Source organism: Phyllopteryx taeniolatus, chromosome 7 (assembly GCF_024500385.1).
Source record: "Phyllopteryx taeniolatus isolate TA_2022b chromosome 7, UOR_Ptae_1.2, whole genome shotgun sequence".
NCBI lineage: Eukaryota > Metazoa > Chordata > Actinopteri > Syngnathiformes > Syngnathidae > Phyllopteryx > Phyllopteryx taeniolatus.
This window is the reverse complement of record NC_084508.1, coordinates 12,198,339-12,215,406: the sequence shown is the minus strand read 5'-3', so window position 1 is coordinate 12,215,406 and position 17,068 is coordinate 12,198,339. Positions and strand designations below refer to the sequence as shown.

The 17,068-nt window shown below is 43.0% G+C and overlaps 1 long non-coding RNA gene across 2 annotated transcripts in view; it reads right to left on the bottom strand.

Annotated features, from left to right (window-relative positions):
- The window catches only part of LOC133480979 (uncharacterized), a 42,025-nt gene extending 25,224 nt beyond the window's left edge, over window positions 1-16,801 (bottom strand). For both annotated transcript variants that reach the window (XR_009789412.1, XR_009789413.1), the window contains exons 1-2: window positions 16,645-16,801; window positions 3,656-3,777 (exon numbers count right to left, since the gene is read on the bottom strand). This is a non-coding gene — a long non-coding RNA (uncharacterized LOC133480979). The remainder of the gene's footprint in view (window positions 1-3,655; window positions 3,778-16,644) is intronic.
- Between the last annotated feature and the right edge of the window lie 267 nt (window positions 16,802-17,068).

The following is a 17,068-nucleotide window of genomic DNA, read 5'->3' as shown; positions in this document are numbered from 1 at the left end:
CTTAATGCAAATGATGATCAAAAACACACTATTGTTCTCAGTTCCTTGGAGCAGAGTGTATGACAATAACTTTAGATCATGAGCCAACCACATGCTGCTTCACCAATCTACATACTAAGACATTATCTTATAAGATTTAGGAGCCTGCTCTGATAAAATAGTTATTCTTATAGTGACAGATTCAAGAGAGCATTAGCCCAATAAGTCCAGAGATCCATCCATCCATCCATTTTCTACCGCTTATCCAAGGTCGGGTCGCGGGGGCAGTAGCTTTAGCAGGGACGCCCAGACTTTCCTCTCCCCAGCCACTTCATCCATCTCTCCCGGGGGGATCCCGAGGCGTTCCCAGGCCAGCCGAATGATGTAGTCTCTCCAGCGTGTCCTGGGTCATCCCCGGGGTCTCCTCCCGGTGGGACATGACCAGAACACCTCACCAGGGAGGCGTTCAGGAGGCATCCGAATCAGATGCCCCAGCCACCTCATCGGGCTCCTCTCGATGTGGAGGAGCAGCGACTCTACTCTGAGATCCTCCCGGATGACCGAGCTGCTCCCCCTATCTCTAAGGGAGAGCCCGGACACCCTGCGCTATCTCTAAGGGAGAGCCCGGACACCCTGCGGAGAAAACTCATTTCGGCCGCTTGTATCCGAGATCTTGTTCTTTCGGTCACGACCCACAGCTCGTGACCATAGGTGAAGGTAGGAATGTAGATCGACCGGTAAATCGAGAGCTTCGCCTTTCGGCTTAGCTCCTTCTTTACCACAACGGATTGATACAAAGTCCGCATCACTGCAGACGCTACACCGATCCGCCTGTCGATTTCCTGTTCCATTCTTCCCTCACTTGTGAACAAGACCCCAAGATACTTGAACTCCTCCACTTGGGGAAGGATCTCATCCCCGACCCGGAGAGGGCACGCCACCCTTTTCCGACTGAGGACCAGGGTCTCAGATTTGGAGGTGCTGATTCTCATCCCAGCCGCTTCACACTCAGCTGCGAACTGCTCCAGTGAGAGTTGGAGGTCACGGCTTGATGAAGCCAACAGCACCACATCATCTGCAAAAAGCAGAGATGCAATACTGAGGCCACCAAACCGGAACCCCTCTGTGCCTAGAAATTCTGTCCATAAAAATTATGAACAGAATTGGTGACAAAGGGCAGCCTTGGCGGAGTACAACCCTCACCGGAAACGAGTCCGACTTACTGCCGGATGTGCGGACCAAACTCTGACTCCGGTCGTACAGGGACCGAACAGCCCGTATCAGGGGGTTCGGTACCCCATACTCCCAAAGCACCCCCCACAGGACCCCCCGAGGGACACGGTCGAACACCTTCTCCAAGTCCACAAAACACATGTAGACTGGTTGGGCGAACTCCCTTGCACCCTCGAGGACTCTGCCAAGGGTGTAGAGCTGGTCTAGTGTTCCACGGCCAGGACGAAAACCACACTGCTCCTCCTGAATCTGATGTTTCAACTTCCCGACGGACCCTCCTCTCCAGCACCCCTGAATAGACCTTATCAGAGAGGCTGAGGAGTGTGATCCCCCTGTAGTTGGAACACACCCTCCGGTCCCCTTTCTTAAAAAGGGGGACCACCACCCCAGTCTGCCAATCCATAGGCACTGTCCCCGATGTCCATGCAATGTTGCAGAGGCGTGTCAATCAAGACAGCCCTACAACATCCAGAGCCTTGAGGAATTCCGGGCGAATCTTATCCACCCCCGGGGCCTTGCCATCGAGGAGCTTTTTAACCACCTCGGTGACCTCAACCCCAGAGATAGGAGAGCCCGCCTCAGAGAACCCAGACTCTGCTCCCTCATGGGAAGGCGTGTCAGTGGAATTGAGGAGGTCTTCGAAGTATTGTCCCCACCGGCTCACAACGTCCCGAGTCGAGGTCAGCAGCGCCCCATCCCCACTATACACAGTGTTGATGGTGCACTGCTTCCCCCTCCTGAGACGCCGGATGGTGGACCAGATTTTCGTCAAAGCCGTCCGGAAGTCTTTCTCCATGGCCTCACCGAACTCCTCCCATGCCCGAGTTTTTGCTTCAGCGACCAACAAAGCTGCATTCCACTTGGCCACCTGGTACCCATCCACTGCCTCAGGAGTCCCACTGGCCAAAAAGGCCTGATAGGACTCTTTCAGCTTGACGGCATCCCTCACCGTTGGTGTCCAGCAACGGGTTCGGGGATAGCCGCCACGACAGCCACCGACCACCTTACGGCCACAGCTCCGGTCGGCTGCTTCAGCAATGGAGGGGCGGAACATGGTCCACTCGGACTCGATGTCCCCCGCCTCCCCCGGAACATGAGCAACCACCTCCACAAAAGTCCAGAGATTTGTGAAATAATAAACATAGTCCAAAAATAAGATGAAAAGTACACAAAATGTATCTACAAATGCGGCAAGGATGTCGATGCAATACAAAGGCAATAGGCTTGAATTGAATTGCACAAGATATAACATATTTACATGGCCATTTGAACTTGAAAAGTATCAAGTGAGAATAAAGTGTTCATTGTGCAGGGATGAATAGGCATAGAGTGGGGGGCTGACGTTGGAGCAACAGAGCACCATTTGAGTCGAACAGCTTACGGAAAGAATCTGTTCCTCAGCCTGGTGGTCCTGCACCAGATGCTTTGTAACCTCCTACCTGAGGGGAGAGGATAGGAGATAGGATGTGCGGGATGGGTTGAGTCTTTGATGATGCAGAGCCCTCTTTCTGCACCTTCTGGTGAAGATGTCTGTGGTGGTGGATAGGCTGACCCTCACAATCGTCAGAGCAGCCTTTACCGTCCTTTGTAGTGCCTTCCTCTCTGCAGCCGAGCAGCTGCTATGCCACAACGTGATGCTGGTTCTGAGGACGCTCACCACCACACATCTGTAGAAGCTCCTCAAGATGCAGTTCCCCACTCCGGCACGTCACAGCTTCCGGAGGAAATAGGTGCGCTGGTGTGCCTTCTTGACCAGACAGGAAGTGTTTCAGCACCAAGTGAAGTCCTCAGAAAGATGGACTCCAAGGTACTTATAGCTGGAGACTGCTTCCACTGCCGCTCTTCCAATGTGCGGGAGGGGCTGTCATCTGTCCCTCCTGAAGTCACCACCATCTCATTGGTCTTCTTCACATTGATGCAAAGATTATCTTTGCACCAGTCCCCCAGATGTTCTACCTCATCTATGTACTTGGACTCATCATTGTTAGTGATGTGCAAACTTCACTATACGACAGCTGGGGAATTTTGCTGGGCAGTCATACATCAGTAGTGTGAACAGGAGGGGGCTCAGCACACACATTGTATGCTATGTTCCAAGTAACTAAACAATTTTACAGTATGTTCGTCTTCACAAGATCAGGCTAATTTCGCAATGTTTAAGTCTTACAAGTAAGAGGGGAAGTTGTACAGAGCAAACTTGTAATGAATATATGTTTCTGCCATCCTACTTGCACAAAACACTGACCTCCCGAAGGATCATAAATACTGTAGGTACGCTATATTCCAAGTAAGCATAAGTTTGTCATGCTTGTTTTAGTCTTGCCAAAAGAATAGTTGGTACAGAATGCAGTGTACAAGGTCTTCTGACTGACATTTAACATGACACTTACACTAAACACTGTGAAACACGCATGACCAAAAACATACAATTGTTTGCTGTTACCTGAAACCTTGGTAAATGGGCCACATGCTGCTTCACCAAATCTTGTGACAAAGACTTGATCTGATCATATGTGGCCGCCGGCTCTGGTAAAAAGGTTATTCTTGCACTCTCAGTTCGAAGTACTGTAAACAATTGAAAGTTTGTGATCACAAGGCAGCTTAAATGATCAGAATTACAGCACTATAAAACACTTTCTGTTGCTAAAAGAAATTCAGTAGTGTGGACATTTGTCTTTATGTCCTAAATGTACGGTACATTTTGTTATAATCTTTTTTGCTGTAATACGAGAGTAACTCCAACATACTTGGCCAATAAACACGTGTAATACTGCATTCTGTACATTTGTTGTATGCAATCGCTCCTCTTCTTGCAAGGATACAACCAAAAACATAACTCTCTGCATTTCCAAATGTTTCTTAAAGCAAAATATTGCCACAAAGGCTTGTAAGCAAAAGCTCTTTCTTCTTCTTAGTTATTCTTGATTTTCAAAAAAGAATAAAAACAGCTGTGTCAAAGACCAGCGTCTTTGTCTCCCTCCTTTCAAACCGACTATTTGTCATCTCTGCAATAGAGCATTTTAAAAATTCAACCTAAAGCCAACCCCCACACACCCGTCGACTTCGACCCCCCACCCCCCCTCTATTCTCACTCTCAATTCCCCAGACTTGAGCCAGCAGCGATCAATACACCTATTGATCAGCTCTCTCCATTCCCATTACACACCAGTGCCAAAAGAGCCCAACCATCTTCCCCGAAAAGCTGCATCTGGAGCATATTTGCAATGTTAAAGGGTTTCTCTCATTCCACCGGCTTATTATCGAATCATACTGTGTGAGAGTGTTATGGTGCACTGTGACATATACTGTAAAAGAAAAATAGTGCCTCTTTCAAAGGTAAGGGTGTGAATAAACACTGCAGGATCTTTTAGAACGTTTAATTCACAATATGTTGCAGCTGAACAAATGTACACCAAATTAGTTTAGAAACTGTACTCCAGTTTTAATTCATATCTTCAGTCCAATTACATTGTTTATTTTTGCTTTCATTTGTACAGTTTTCCCCACCTATTTAGAGGACATACTGTAAAAAAAAAAAAAAAAAAAGTGGCTCACTCAAATTTAGGGGTGTGAATTAACCCTGCAGGATTATTTCGAACTGCTCTCAAACACTTTAAAATTACCACCTAAAAAATAAAATAGAGCTCGCCAAGTACCACCATCAAGACCAACATTAAAATAGAGTAGCAGAGTAGGCCTAAATGTTAATGAAAAACGAGGCTGAGGTTTTATTCGAAAACAGTATATTTAATATTGTCAGCCACTTCGACATTATGAACATTTTAAAAATTACCACTGGGCCTAGATATGGGAAAATAAAGAAATATACATAAATATTCAATTAACATGTATTCCACATCAAAGTTAAATAAAAATTCTAGCTAAATAAAAGTTTAAAAACTAACAGTTCTTAAATCCAAACGTATTGTATTAAAAAGTTGAATACAGCTGGACTATACCTAAAAAAAATACTATACTGGATTAAAAAAAAGGTTTGAGCCACTGTAACATGAAGCACAGTTTGAAGATTTAATTCAGTGATTCTTTGCTTACTACTAGATGACCCCACTAGCGGTACACGTTAGGGCTGGGGGAAAAATTAAAAATAAAACAGATATCGCATAACTCGGACTTCAAAAATAGGTTGACGCAAAATGTCTCGTAGCTCCACCTGGACCCCCCCCCCCCCCCAAAAAAAGGGAGAAAAAAGAAAACAAGTTCCACTTGGAACAATGTTTGCACCGCCAGAACCAATGTTTCACATGGACATTTATTGTAGATGGGCACAGTGTTGGGCCACTGATAAAACTTTGCCAAAAAACGACAGAGGAGCATCTGTAAGTGATTTTTAAAACACTGATGTGTAGATGTGTAATGTACATATAACATGATGTATGAGTGAGCTGAATGGTACTTATCGCTTTGTTTTTTTTTTTAACCTAAAATGGTAATCGCACTAATGCTAATCGCAAATGCTAACTGTTTAGCAAAGGGTGTTTTTTTTGATTCAACATCTGTATAGAGTTTATACCATACACACTACTTAGTAGTTAAATTTAAAAAAAAAAAAAATTGGGGGGGGGGGGGGGGGGGCGGCGGTTACTTGAGTACTTGACGAAATATTTAGGATAATCGATTCTAAAAAGATTGAATCGTGACAGCCCTAGTACACGTACTGCACTTTGCAAAATACTGGTGTAGAAGAATGGTTTAAAAGGTTTGATTCAGATCTTCATATTCAATCCAATTACGATATTCAGTCTCTCTCTCATTTATACAGTTTTCTCCTTTAATTTGTCACCCATCCATGTGTTGAAAGTAATTTGTTTTCTAGTTGTTTCCTACTTCATTTGTCTCCCCAGCTCTCGTTCTCTGTCTCGCCATAGACAATGCTTTGGGCAAAATCAATACTGCAAGGGAAAAAAAAAAAAAAAGAAACCAGAAGAGAAGGCATATTTTTAGCCTGTTATTATATGGACTTGTGTGAGGGAAAAACAGTGTTGGTGGGAAAGCTAGTCCAAGCCAAGGTAATCGACGCTGGTACAGGAACGACTGGGTGGGCAGGAGAGACGCCGTCAACGTGCGAGAGTGAGAAGGATGGGAGACGAGAGAGTCTAATGGAGATGGATCCAACCGGGCTGCAAATAACGTGGTGGCCACAAAATTAGGTACACCTGCACAATCTAATAAGATTCAATACTAGAGTATCTAAAATTATGCTCTTACAAATAATAATATAATGGTTGGTTATAGTTTCAAGCCAGAGTTAGTGTTTCTAGCCTCGTCCAATTTTTTTAATAGCATCATGATCTTAGTGCAGTGTTGTATTGTAATGTTCAGTATTGTTCTCTAAGAGCCTCAACGCCATTAAGAGTGCCTGCACAACACCAACAAAGCCGTGCTATTAATACCACCTCAGTGCATGTTTGCGCTTCCGTGAGGAAGGCCATAGCCTTCACTCCGGCCACCAAAGACCTTCTGATGGACTCCCCCTCTGCCTACCTCCTCTCGGCTTCGCCTCTGTGCCACTGTCCGTCAGAGACTCCGCGCCATTGGCTGCAGAAGAAGAATGCTAGGAAGCCATTGATTGATCTATGGTATTAGGGGATCAATTAATCCCTATTGTGTGTGCCAGCACAGATAGCGTGATGTGTCTTATTCCAGACTGGTCCTGATAAGAGTCGCTTTACTCTCTGTCGGCCATCAATTTTCCCCACGAACTACGAATCAAAACGGTCATTGAAAAGGAGATGATGGCACGCGGTGGGGCCCCCCCAAGGTATGCGTGGGAGGTGGTCGTTTGATCGTATCGGAGCGTCGATATGAAAAGTCGTCGAGGCAAAATAAATGACGCTCGTTTGGCGGAAGAAGACGTTGCCATGATGATACAAGGGAGAGGGTGTAAGCATCTGATATGGATGAGAAATGTGTGTCTTTTTACTGTATTGGCAGCACACTGGATTGGTGAGGAGTAGTCATTTTATGCAATAATTTAAGAGATACAAGAGGACACCAATGGTAATCTTTTGTAGGATTCAATATCTTATGATACATACACTCAATGGTCCTACACACACCCACACACACACGCACACACACGCACACACGACTGGTTTGCGCGTCAGCCTCACAGTTCTGAGGACCAGGGTTCCGGCCCCGCCTGTGTGGAGTTTGCATTTTCTCCCCGTCCCTGCGTGGGTTTTCTCCGGGCACTGCGGTTTCCTCCCACATTCCAAAAACATGCACGGTAGGTTAATTGACGACTCTAAATTGCCCGTAGGTGTGAATGTGAGTGCGAATGGTTGTTTGTTTGTATGTGCCCTGCGATTGGCTGGCAACCAGTTCAGGGTGTACCCCGCCTCCTGCCCGATGATAGCTGGGATTGGCTCCAGCACGCCCGCGACCCTAGTGAGGAGAAGCGGCTCAGAAAATGGATGGATGGATATATATATTCTCACGCTTTGGTGGAATTCTGTGCTCTACTGAGTTGTAGTAGTAGTCTCATAGAACTAACGTTGCAAAATTACTCGAGGAGTCTCAGTTGGAAAATGGCAATTAATGAGAATATATAGAAATTTACAGGTGTTAAAGACATTTTCAAGCTACCTTAAATATTGATGAAACTTTTTTAACAGGCATTACATGGATGTAAAAACAGTATAAAATATTGTTTCCATTGCATATTGTTTATATGTCTATGTACATTATCTGTTTATTGTGATCAAGTTAAACAGCTAAAGGAATGTAAAACAACTCTCAATAAATCAATAACACCACAAAAATAAAGACGTCACATTGTGTAGAAAAAAGGTACTTCATTTGCATAAATGACTGCTTATCACAAAACAATGTTTATTATTTTGCTATACGTTGTATGTTAGTGTAAAAAATCCACATTTACAGTAAGTTCAATTAACTCGCATTGAGTTAAAAGTAAATTTCCCAGTGGGTCCAACTGAATATTTCCAAAATTCCTTAACGAAAACCTCCCGTAGATAGTGTCGAGAAATTAAATTTACAAATGTATTTTTAGTATTTTGTTACACGGTGAGCAACCAGTGCAAACCTGGATTATAATATTGTGACAGTGTCGATCGAAACAGAGCCTTATTATCTATGTTAAGGCAGAATGTTGACACAGCTCTCGTACTACATCTCATAAGCTTTTGCAAGTGTATCTAATGAAGTCTCCAGAAACCGAATGTTCAGAGAGAGAAGAATCAGTGCAGATGTTTTACTAGGCGGGATGATGATAGGCTGTAAAAACAAAAACAAAAATGTTTTTTTTTTTTAAAAGAAAAAATATATATCAAATAAGAAGCAAAAGTGTTAAGCAAGAGAGAGATTTGGACAGAAGTGGGTGCTAATTACTACTTTTCAGTTTAAATAAAGATTGGAGCTGGATAAAAGCCATTAGGGGAGAAATCAGACAGGGCATGCTATGTAGGACAAGAGCTGACTGCAGGGAGGTGAGTGGTGGGATCAATACTGAGTCGATGAGCTCAACACCCGCTGCTGAGCGCACACACGCACGCGCGCACACACATATCCATCGAGTGAGAGAAAGAGGGGCATGTGGTATATTGCAGGGCATCTGCATGTTTGTGCATGTGCGTGGGCTCCAGTGACAAATGGAGAGCGGCACACAATGCAAGTCCAATGAGGTGAGTGGTAAACACAACGTGCTCGCCCTCATTTGTAGTGATAGAAGTATTTAAAAAAAAAAAAAAAAAAAAAAAAAGAAATGCGTCGGACTGAGATGAGATGTATTTATTTTATCTTCTGAGGTGCGTCGCCGCTAACAAAGATGGATGCTCATGAGGAGACCATCTTGAGCCTCCGCTAAACCCCCTCCCCACTTTTTTTTTCTCTTGCACGCTCGCTCTCTCTCTGCAGAATTGATTGACTGTGTCTCCTCAATCTATCTCTCCCTCTGTCGCCTAGCAACGAGTGCTCTATCGGGTGTGGAGGGTGGGAGTTCCACTGTGGGAGCGGAGTGGGTGGTTAAAGGATGGGTCGGGCGGGTGTGTGCTTGCTTGGGCGGTTGGTGGGGTTTATTAAGCAAAAGACAATTGGACATTTTATCCTGACTGATACTGTACATGTTTCCCACCACTGGAGAGTATGTGGTGAGAAACCTACAGTCTGTTGGCCATTTATGGAGCATGAGAACTTTCGATCCGGTCCACAATGCAGTTCTGAAAACAAACTACAGCGGTGCGTTGAGTTACGAGTGACCCGACTTACAGGTTTTTTCGAGCAGCATGTGCGTCGGAGAAAGTGTGACAAAAACGGTTAATTCTTTTGAACTCTATTTCATTAAGTCGTTACTGTATGCTTCTAGTACAAAAATATAAAACAGTACTATTTTCTCATTTAAAAATACATTACAATAATCCCACATTTATCACAGGTGTTAAGTTCCCAACCGCCCCTGCAATAGGTGAAGTCCGCGAAGTAGCAACCACATATTTTTTTTTATTATTTACGCATATTTTAAAATAAAGTTTAAAGTTTTAAAGAACGTCTACTGCCTCTCTCTCACACACACACACACTGACGACCAGTTCAGGGTGTACCCCGCCTCTTGTCCAGAGTCAGCTGAGATAGGGTCCAGCAAGCCCGCGACCCTAGTGAGGATAAGCGGCATGGAAAAAGGGATGGATGGGACATACATACACACTGCATAACATAATATGATGTAATGTATAATGTACATACTGTATTGGTACAGCTTGGTGGTGGGCATCTGGATCTTGCTTAACACGCGAAAGTTTTGTTTTTGTTGTAAAAGCATAGCATTTTTTATCTGCCGTTACAAGTATCTGCAACCTTCAATGTGGTTCAAATTTCAAATTGCAGCTGAACTTCCAGAACTCTGCACACTGTGCGACAGATCAGTGACGTTCGGCTCCGCTGGTCTTTGTCCGGTGGGCCTGAAGATGATCGTATGTTTGAGACAGTACCTTTGATGACTGGAATTCCAGAAGATTGAGAGTAGCTCAACAATGTTGTGTGCGTCCATGTTTACATTCAACTTAATTGCTTGACAAAATCTGTCTTGATTATTTTTCTGTATTGCTCCAAAACAGTCATTTTTTTTGCTTTAAACTCCACTTATACAAAAGGGCAGTGTTCCCCAACCTTCTTTGTACCGCAGACCAGTTAGGAGTCTGCATTTTTCTCACGGACTGGCTGTGGTGGCGTGCAAACAAACAAACAAACAAATATATATATACACACGCACGCACGCACGCACGCACACGCACACACACACGCTTGCCTCGCTTCTACTTCCTCCTTCACCGTTCATGGCGTGTCCACTGTGGGCGCTATGCAGGAGTGGGGGTCGGAGTAGTTGTAGCCAGCCAGGCCAGACTGCAGTTCCGTAGCTCCTCAATGAGAGTACACTTTGAACTCCCTAAAAGTAGTTCTGCCTGTGTCGAGCAGAAACCTACGGCTGTATCTGTATCAGAGCGGACTTGGTGCGTGACAGTTAACTGTTGCGATAAACCCGTATTTTAAGTAGGACTCCTGATATAGTGTTGTTTCGTTCGTTTCGTTCAAAAGAATAATCTTCAGTTAACGTCCATCCATCCATCCATTTTCTGAGCCGCTTCGCCTCACGAGAGTCGCGGGCGTGCTGGAGCCTATCCCAGCTATCATCGGGCAGGAGGCGGGGTACACCCTGAACTGGTTGCCAGCCAATCGCAGGGCACATACAAACAAATAACCATTCACACTCACATTCACACCTACGGGCAATTTAGAGTTGCCAATTAACCTATCATGCATGTTTTTGGGATGTGGGAGGAAACCGGAGTGCCCGGAGAAAACCCACGCAGGCACAGGGGGAACATGCAAACTCCACACAGGCGGGGCCGGGGATTGAACCCCGGTCCTCAGAACTGTGAGGCAGACGCTCTAACCAGTCGTTCACCGTGCCGCTTTCAGTTAACGTAATGAGCTGAATTAGTTTATGAAATGCTTTCGTTCTTTGAGCTCTGTCGCCGTGAGCCAGCCCGCTCGGAACAGAAACAGAAGCGTTCGAACCGGCTGGGACCGGAAACGGAAGCATTCTGTGCAGCACAGTAAAATGGTGGAATCCTATAGCAGGAAACTGGGACAAAGTAACTGTAAGAACTTCAATTGTAGAGCTGTTGTGATCAAATATTTTTAGAAGCGATTAACCAGGAGCTATTTAATCGAGTAATACCCCCCCCTCGAAAAACAATTTTTTTTTTTTGTAACTACTAACATACATTTTTTTCTCATTTATGATTGCTGGACTTCTATCCTTAAACTGCATATGTTGGTACTGAGAGTATGGTATAAACTCTATACAGAATTTGAGACAACAAAATTAGCCTTTGCTAAATGGTTGGCATTCACTATTAGCATTAGCGCGCTAGCGATTACCATTTTAGGTAAAAACACTAACGACCATTCAGCTCATTCATACATCATGTTATATATACATTACACATCTAATAGTGTTTTAAAAATCACTTAGAGACTTTCCTCTGTCGTTTTTGGCACACTTTATCAGTGGCTCAACACTGCAGCTGTGCGCAATAAATGTCCGTGTGCGCAAACATTGTGCCAGAGGAGCTTCGAGACAGAAATTCTGCGTCGACCTAATTTTGAAGTCGACTGAGCTGAATTATTTGATTTTTTCCCCAGCTCTATTTAAATGTCAACAATGTATTTTGTTTAACATAAGATGTTACAAAAGATCCACAAAATGACAATATCTGATGTTTGTGTTTATGTATATCATATCAAATTGTTATAAATAATGGAGTTACATGTATTCAAGTTTCACCCAAAGACACCGGCCATAAAGAAAACAACATTTTTTACAAGTTCAGCTTCAAACCATAATGTCATCAAATCATAGTTAAGCAGATTAGCGCAACATACACAGGTAGTCCGCTAACCTATTTTACGGGTTTGGCCACGTGACGTTCCGCATATAGCGGCTAGACCTACACTGTAATACAGAGCAAGCATTCTTTAAGATTTTTCAGAAAATGCATTCTACAAGACGACTACTATCTGCAGTTGAGTAAATAACTGCCCCAACCCACTATTTGTCAAAACACAGCAATAAACATTTGCTCATCATCTTTTTTTTTTTTTTTTTTTTTAAAATAAATGTATGACCTTCGGAGGGCTTTATAAGAATTGGAATGGCCTCTGATAGAGGGAAAAAAAAAAAACGGTGATCTGGAGCATCTGAAAGAGAAACACCAGGCTGAAGCGAGCGTTTGATATCAGTGCCAGAAGAAGAAAAGAAAAAAATGGGGTTTTGTACAAAAGCTGACACTTTCCCTGCGGCCGTGTCACTGATTCATGTCACAAAATAAAAGAAACCCTTTAAAACACATCTCCGCCTCCACCTTTTTTTCAGTATTCCACTCAAAACAGACAAGTTCCAAAGTAGAAAAGGACTTTTTTTCTACACTGTGACCTCCCTTTTCCTACATAAAAATAACAAATAGCTTTGCTGTGCAAGAATTATACTGTAATGCGAAACAAAAGGCTGATTAAAAAGGCAAAGAATGAAGCCACTTAAGGGAACAAGTAAGTGTTGTGCATGAGGCGTTATTCACTGTTTTTAAGAGCGTATCTTTTGATCTACACTTAACGTGTGATCCCCTTCGAGGAAGAAGTGTGGGCTATTGCTTAAGCCTAATAAATCCAGCGTTAGCAGTAAAGAGTGGGGAGGAGGGGGTGAAGGCTACAGAACAAGAAGCAGCGTGAATAATGCTCTTAAGTAGCTTGCGGGATCATTCGCATACTTACAATATCGAATGAGCCTAAGCTTCAACCTATGAGGCATTATGAATGTATAGATGGAGGATGTGCATACTTAATCCAACACTTCCGCTCAATAAAAGGAGAATCAAGCAGAAAGGAGCCTATGGAGAACTCCATTGGGAAAATTAGCTATTTATGATATTCAATTATATCTATTTGTCAACCATTGGTTCTATGTACCGTGGATATAAAAAGTCTACACACCCCTGTTCATAAGCCTGGCTTTTGTGATATAAAAATTTTGACCAAGTTAAATAATTTCAAGAAAATTTTCCACCATAAATTTATGAGACCTATAACCTGTACCACTCAATTGACCAAAAAAATATAAATCTTTTCGAGAGGAGAAGTGAAAATAAACAACTGAAACAATGTTGTTCCACAAGTGTCATCACCCTCCTATAACTGGGATGTGGTTGCGTGGAGAATTGACCAATCACATTCAAATTCCTGTTACCGTAATTTCTCGTGTATAATGCGCACCCATGTATAACACGCACCCCCAAAGTTGACTTCAAAATTCCGGTTTCCTCCCACATCCCAAAAAACATCCATTAATTGGAGACTCTAAATTGCCCGTAGGCGTGACTGTGAGTGCGAATGGTTGTTTGTTCGTATGTGCCCTGCGATTTGTCTGGCAACCAGTTCAGGGTGTACACCGCCTCCTGCCCGATGATAGCTGGGATAGGCTCCAGCACGCTCGCGACCCTAGTGAGGAGAAGCAGCTCAGAAAATGGATGGATGGATGTTGCTCAGTCATCAGTCATATTAAAAAATATATATATATATATGTTTCACAAATTCTACCTGGGTATGTAAACTTATGAGCACAATTGTACATATATGCACTCATATGTACCCCTGTGGCGGCATGGTGGACAACTGGTTAGCACATCTGCCTCACAGTTCTGAGGACTGGGGTTCAAATCCCGGCCCCGCCTGTGTGGAGTTTTCATGTTCTCCCCGTGCCTGGGTGGGTTTTCTCTGGCTACTCCGGTTTCCTCACACACCCCAAAAGCATGCGTGGTAGGCTGATTGAGGACTCTAAATTGCCCTTAGGTGTGAATGTGTGTGCGAATTGTTGTTTGTTTATATGTGTCCTGCGATTGGCTGGCGACCAGTTCAGGGTGTACCCCGCCTCTCGCCCGAAGATAGCTGGGATAGGCTCCAGCACGCCCGCGAGCTTAGTGAGGATAAGCGGAACGGAAGATGAATGAATGAATGTAGTCCTGTCATATTGGAAAGAAAGTGTACAAACAACCATTAGCACTCACATTCACACCTACAGGCAATTTAGAGTTGTCAATTAACCTACCACGCATGTTTTTTGGGATGTGGGAGGAAACCGGAGTGCCCGGAAAAAACCCACGCAGGCACGGGGAGAACATGCAAACTCCACACAGGAGGGGCCAGCGATTGAACCCCGCTCCTCACAACAGTGAGGCAGACGCTCTAACCAGTCGACCACCGTGCCGCGCTTAAAAGTCCTATTTTATTATTTTAGGCATTCACAGTAAAGGCAATCCTTATTGACATAGCAAATGGTGATGGCTCACTGAAATACAAAGACAAACGTGCAAAATGGTAAAGACAAATATCTTCATAAAAATCGTGTGAGTTGCACAATTTACATGTGTTGCCCATCAAACTCTCCGGATACAAGTGCATAAATGATCCTAACTACTCATTAAACCCATTACACTCTTGTCTTTATACAAATGTAATAATGGTAAAGAAATCAAATCAGAAGTGACTCACAAGTTACTCTTTACTTGAGTAGTTTTTTTCATTGAGTACTTTCTTACTCATACGCAAGTAAATATTTGGATGACCACTTTTTACTTTTACTTGAATCATATTATTCTGAAGTAACAGTACTCTTACTTGAGTACAATATTTGGCTACTCTACCCACCTCTGATTGGCACCCATAAAATTGAAGTACTAAATGTGAAATATCACCTGAAGAATGAATCAAGTCAAACATTTTTCTATGGAGAACTTGTGTTTGATACAAAAAGAGCAAATTGATAAACAATATTTTATAGACAGATGAAACAAAAATAGAGCTTTTTAGCAATGCACACAAACAGTATGTTTACAGGGGCAATGAAGTGTTTAAGGAAAAGAATACCCTGCCAACAGTCAAGCATGGTGGAGGATCCATAATGCTGTGGGACCGCTTAGCTACATCTGGTACTGGAGGCCTAGACTGTATCACAGGTATCATAAAATAAGAAAATTATCATTTTAGAGCGAAATGTCTTATCCAGTGTAAGAAAACTGAGGCGAAGACCATGGGTCCTCCAGCAAGACAAAGACACCAAGCACACATTAAAAGCACACAGGAATGGTTGAAAAATAAAAAAAAATGGACTGTTTTAAAATGACCAGCAATGAGTCTTGGTCTTAATCCAATTGAAAATCTTTGGGGAGAGCTGAAATCTACCATTGGTGAAAAGAACCCTGCAAATGTTCAAGAGCTTGAAGAAATTGCAAAAAAAGAGTGGGAGAAAATACCACCTGAGAAGTGCAAAAAGCTTACAGATGGATACAAGAAATGTTTGAAAACTGTCATCGCTGTCAAAGGGTCCATCCATCCATCCATCCATCCATTTTCCAAGCCGCTTATCCTCACAAGGGTTGCGGGCGTGCTGGAGCCTATCCCAGCTATCTTTGGGCAGGAGGCAGGGTACACCCTCAACTGGTTGCCAGCCAATCGCAGCTGTCAAAGGGTGTGCAATCAAATATTAAGGAGGGGTGCCAATATTGCCAATATCCCATTCTGTTTTTTTGTATTTTTTTTTTCTGTGAAATTACAACATTTAAGTTGAATAACACAATTTTCTTCATTAAATTAGTTTGGACGGCCAATCAAAAGATCCTGGTGATAGAAGTTTGGTACATTTCCATTTACTTCTGAAGATATAAAAGTTTTGCAAAAAATGCTAACCACAACTATATATACAAACGAATTAGGAGTGTAACGATTTGTATTAGCAACGATTTGATTAGTATCACAATTTCGTGGTTGCCCAATTGATTCAAGGATGATATGGGTTCATTTCGAACGATACGAAACGATTCAGTGGCTGGAAATCAATTCAGTAACTTTTTAGCAAAAACTTCATCCCGTGTGACTGTGAAATAAATACCTGCATACTGGACATTATATTTATATATATTTACATATATATTATATACTTATACTTGTGTTGATTCTTGTAAGGGAATCGGGTCAAAACTAATTATGGTCACTAAATATAAGGATTTTCCTGATGTACTTTTCTTTTATGTCTTATTGTGTATCGTACTGTATGTGTTTTCTAAAGAACTATGAGTTTGCTTAATAAAAGTTGACTGATTGATTGTCACGCTTTTCAATGAAACATGGGGATGTTTAGTTTGTGTTAGAATTATGAGGGGGGGTCCTTGGAAAAAAATGTCTTCACTGTAAGGAGTCCCGAGCTGGACCCAAAGTTTGCGAATCCCTGTTTAAACAGTTAAATAGTAATGGCTAGAAACGTAGCACTGTGAGGTTTTAGTGAGAATTTTTTTTTTTTTAGGAATAGTGTCAATAATACATAGAAAGGTAAATAACTGAACAAACCTGCTCTATGTAGTACAAACGTGAGCCAGAAACAGTCCAGTAGTTGGCATTGTAACTGTTTCTCCTCTTGTTCGCCGAGTTTCGCCTCGAGGTTACTCTGCTATCATTGTTAGCGGCTAGCTTAAAAACAACAACACACACACACTGTGGTGTCTCGTCCTACCACTAGGGGCACTACGGAAAGGAGTGACTACATGTGGGGCGTAGAAAAGGAAACAAAGAAGAAAAGAGACTACGAAACGAAGAAGAAAGTAGCCTTGACAGTGCTAACTGCCGTATGCTAACTGGAAGAGAAAAAAAATTAAGCGAATTCAAAGGAATTACAAGCGTTTTTCTTGGAAATATAACACGTACACACCTCCACAAACAGCCTGCCAAGCTTAAATGCAGTGCGTTATTTCCTAGTAGCGACACAATCGACGGA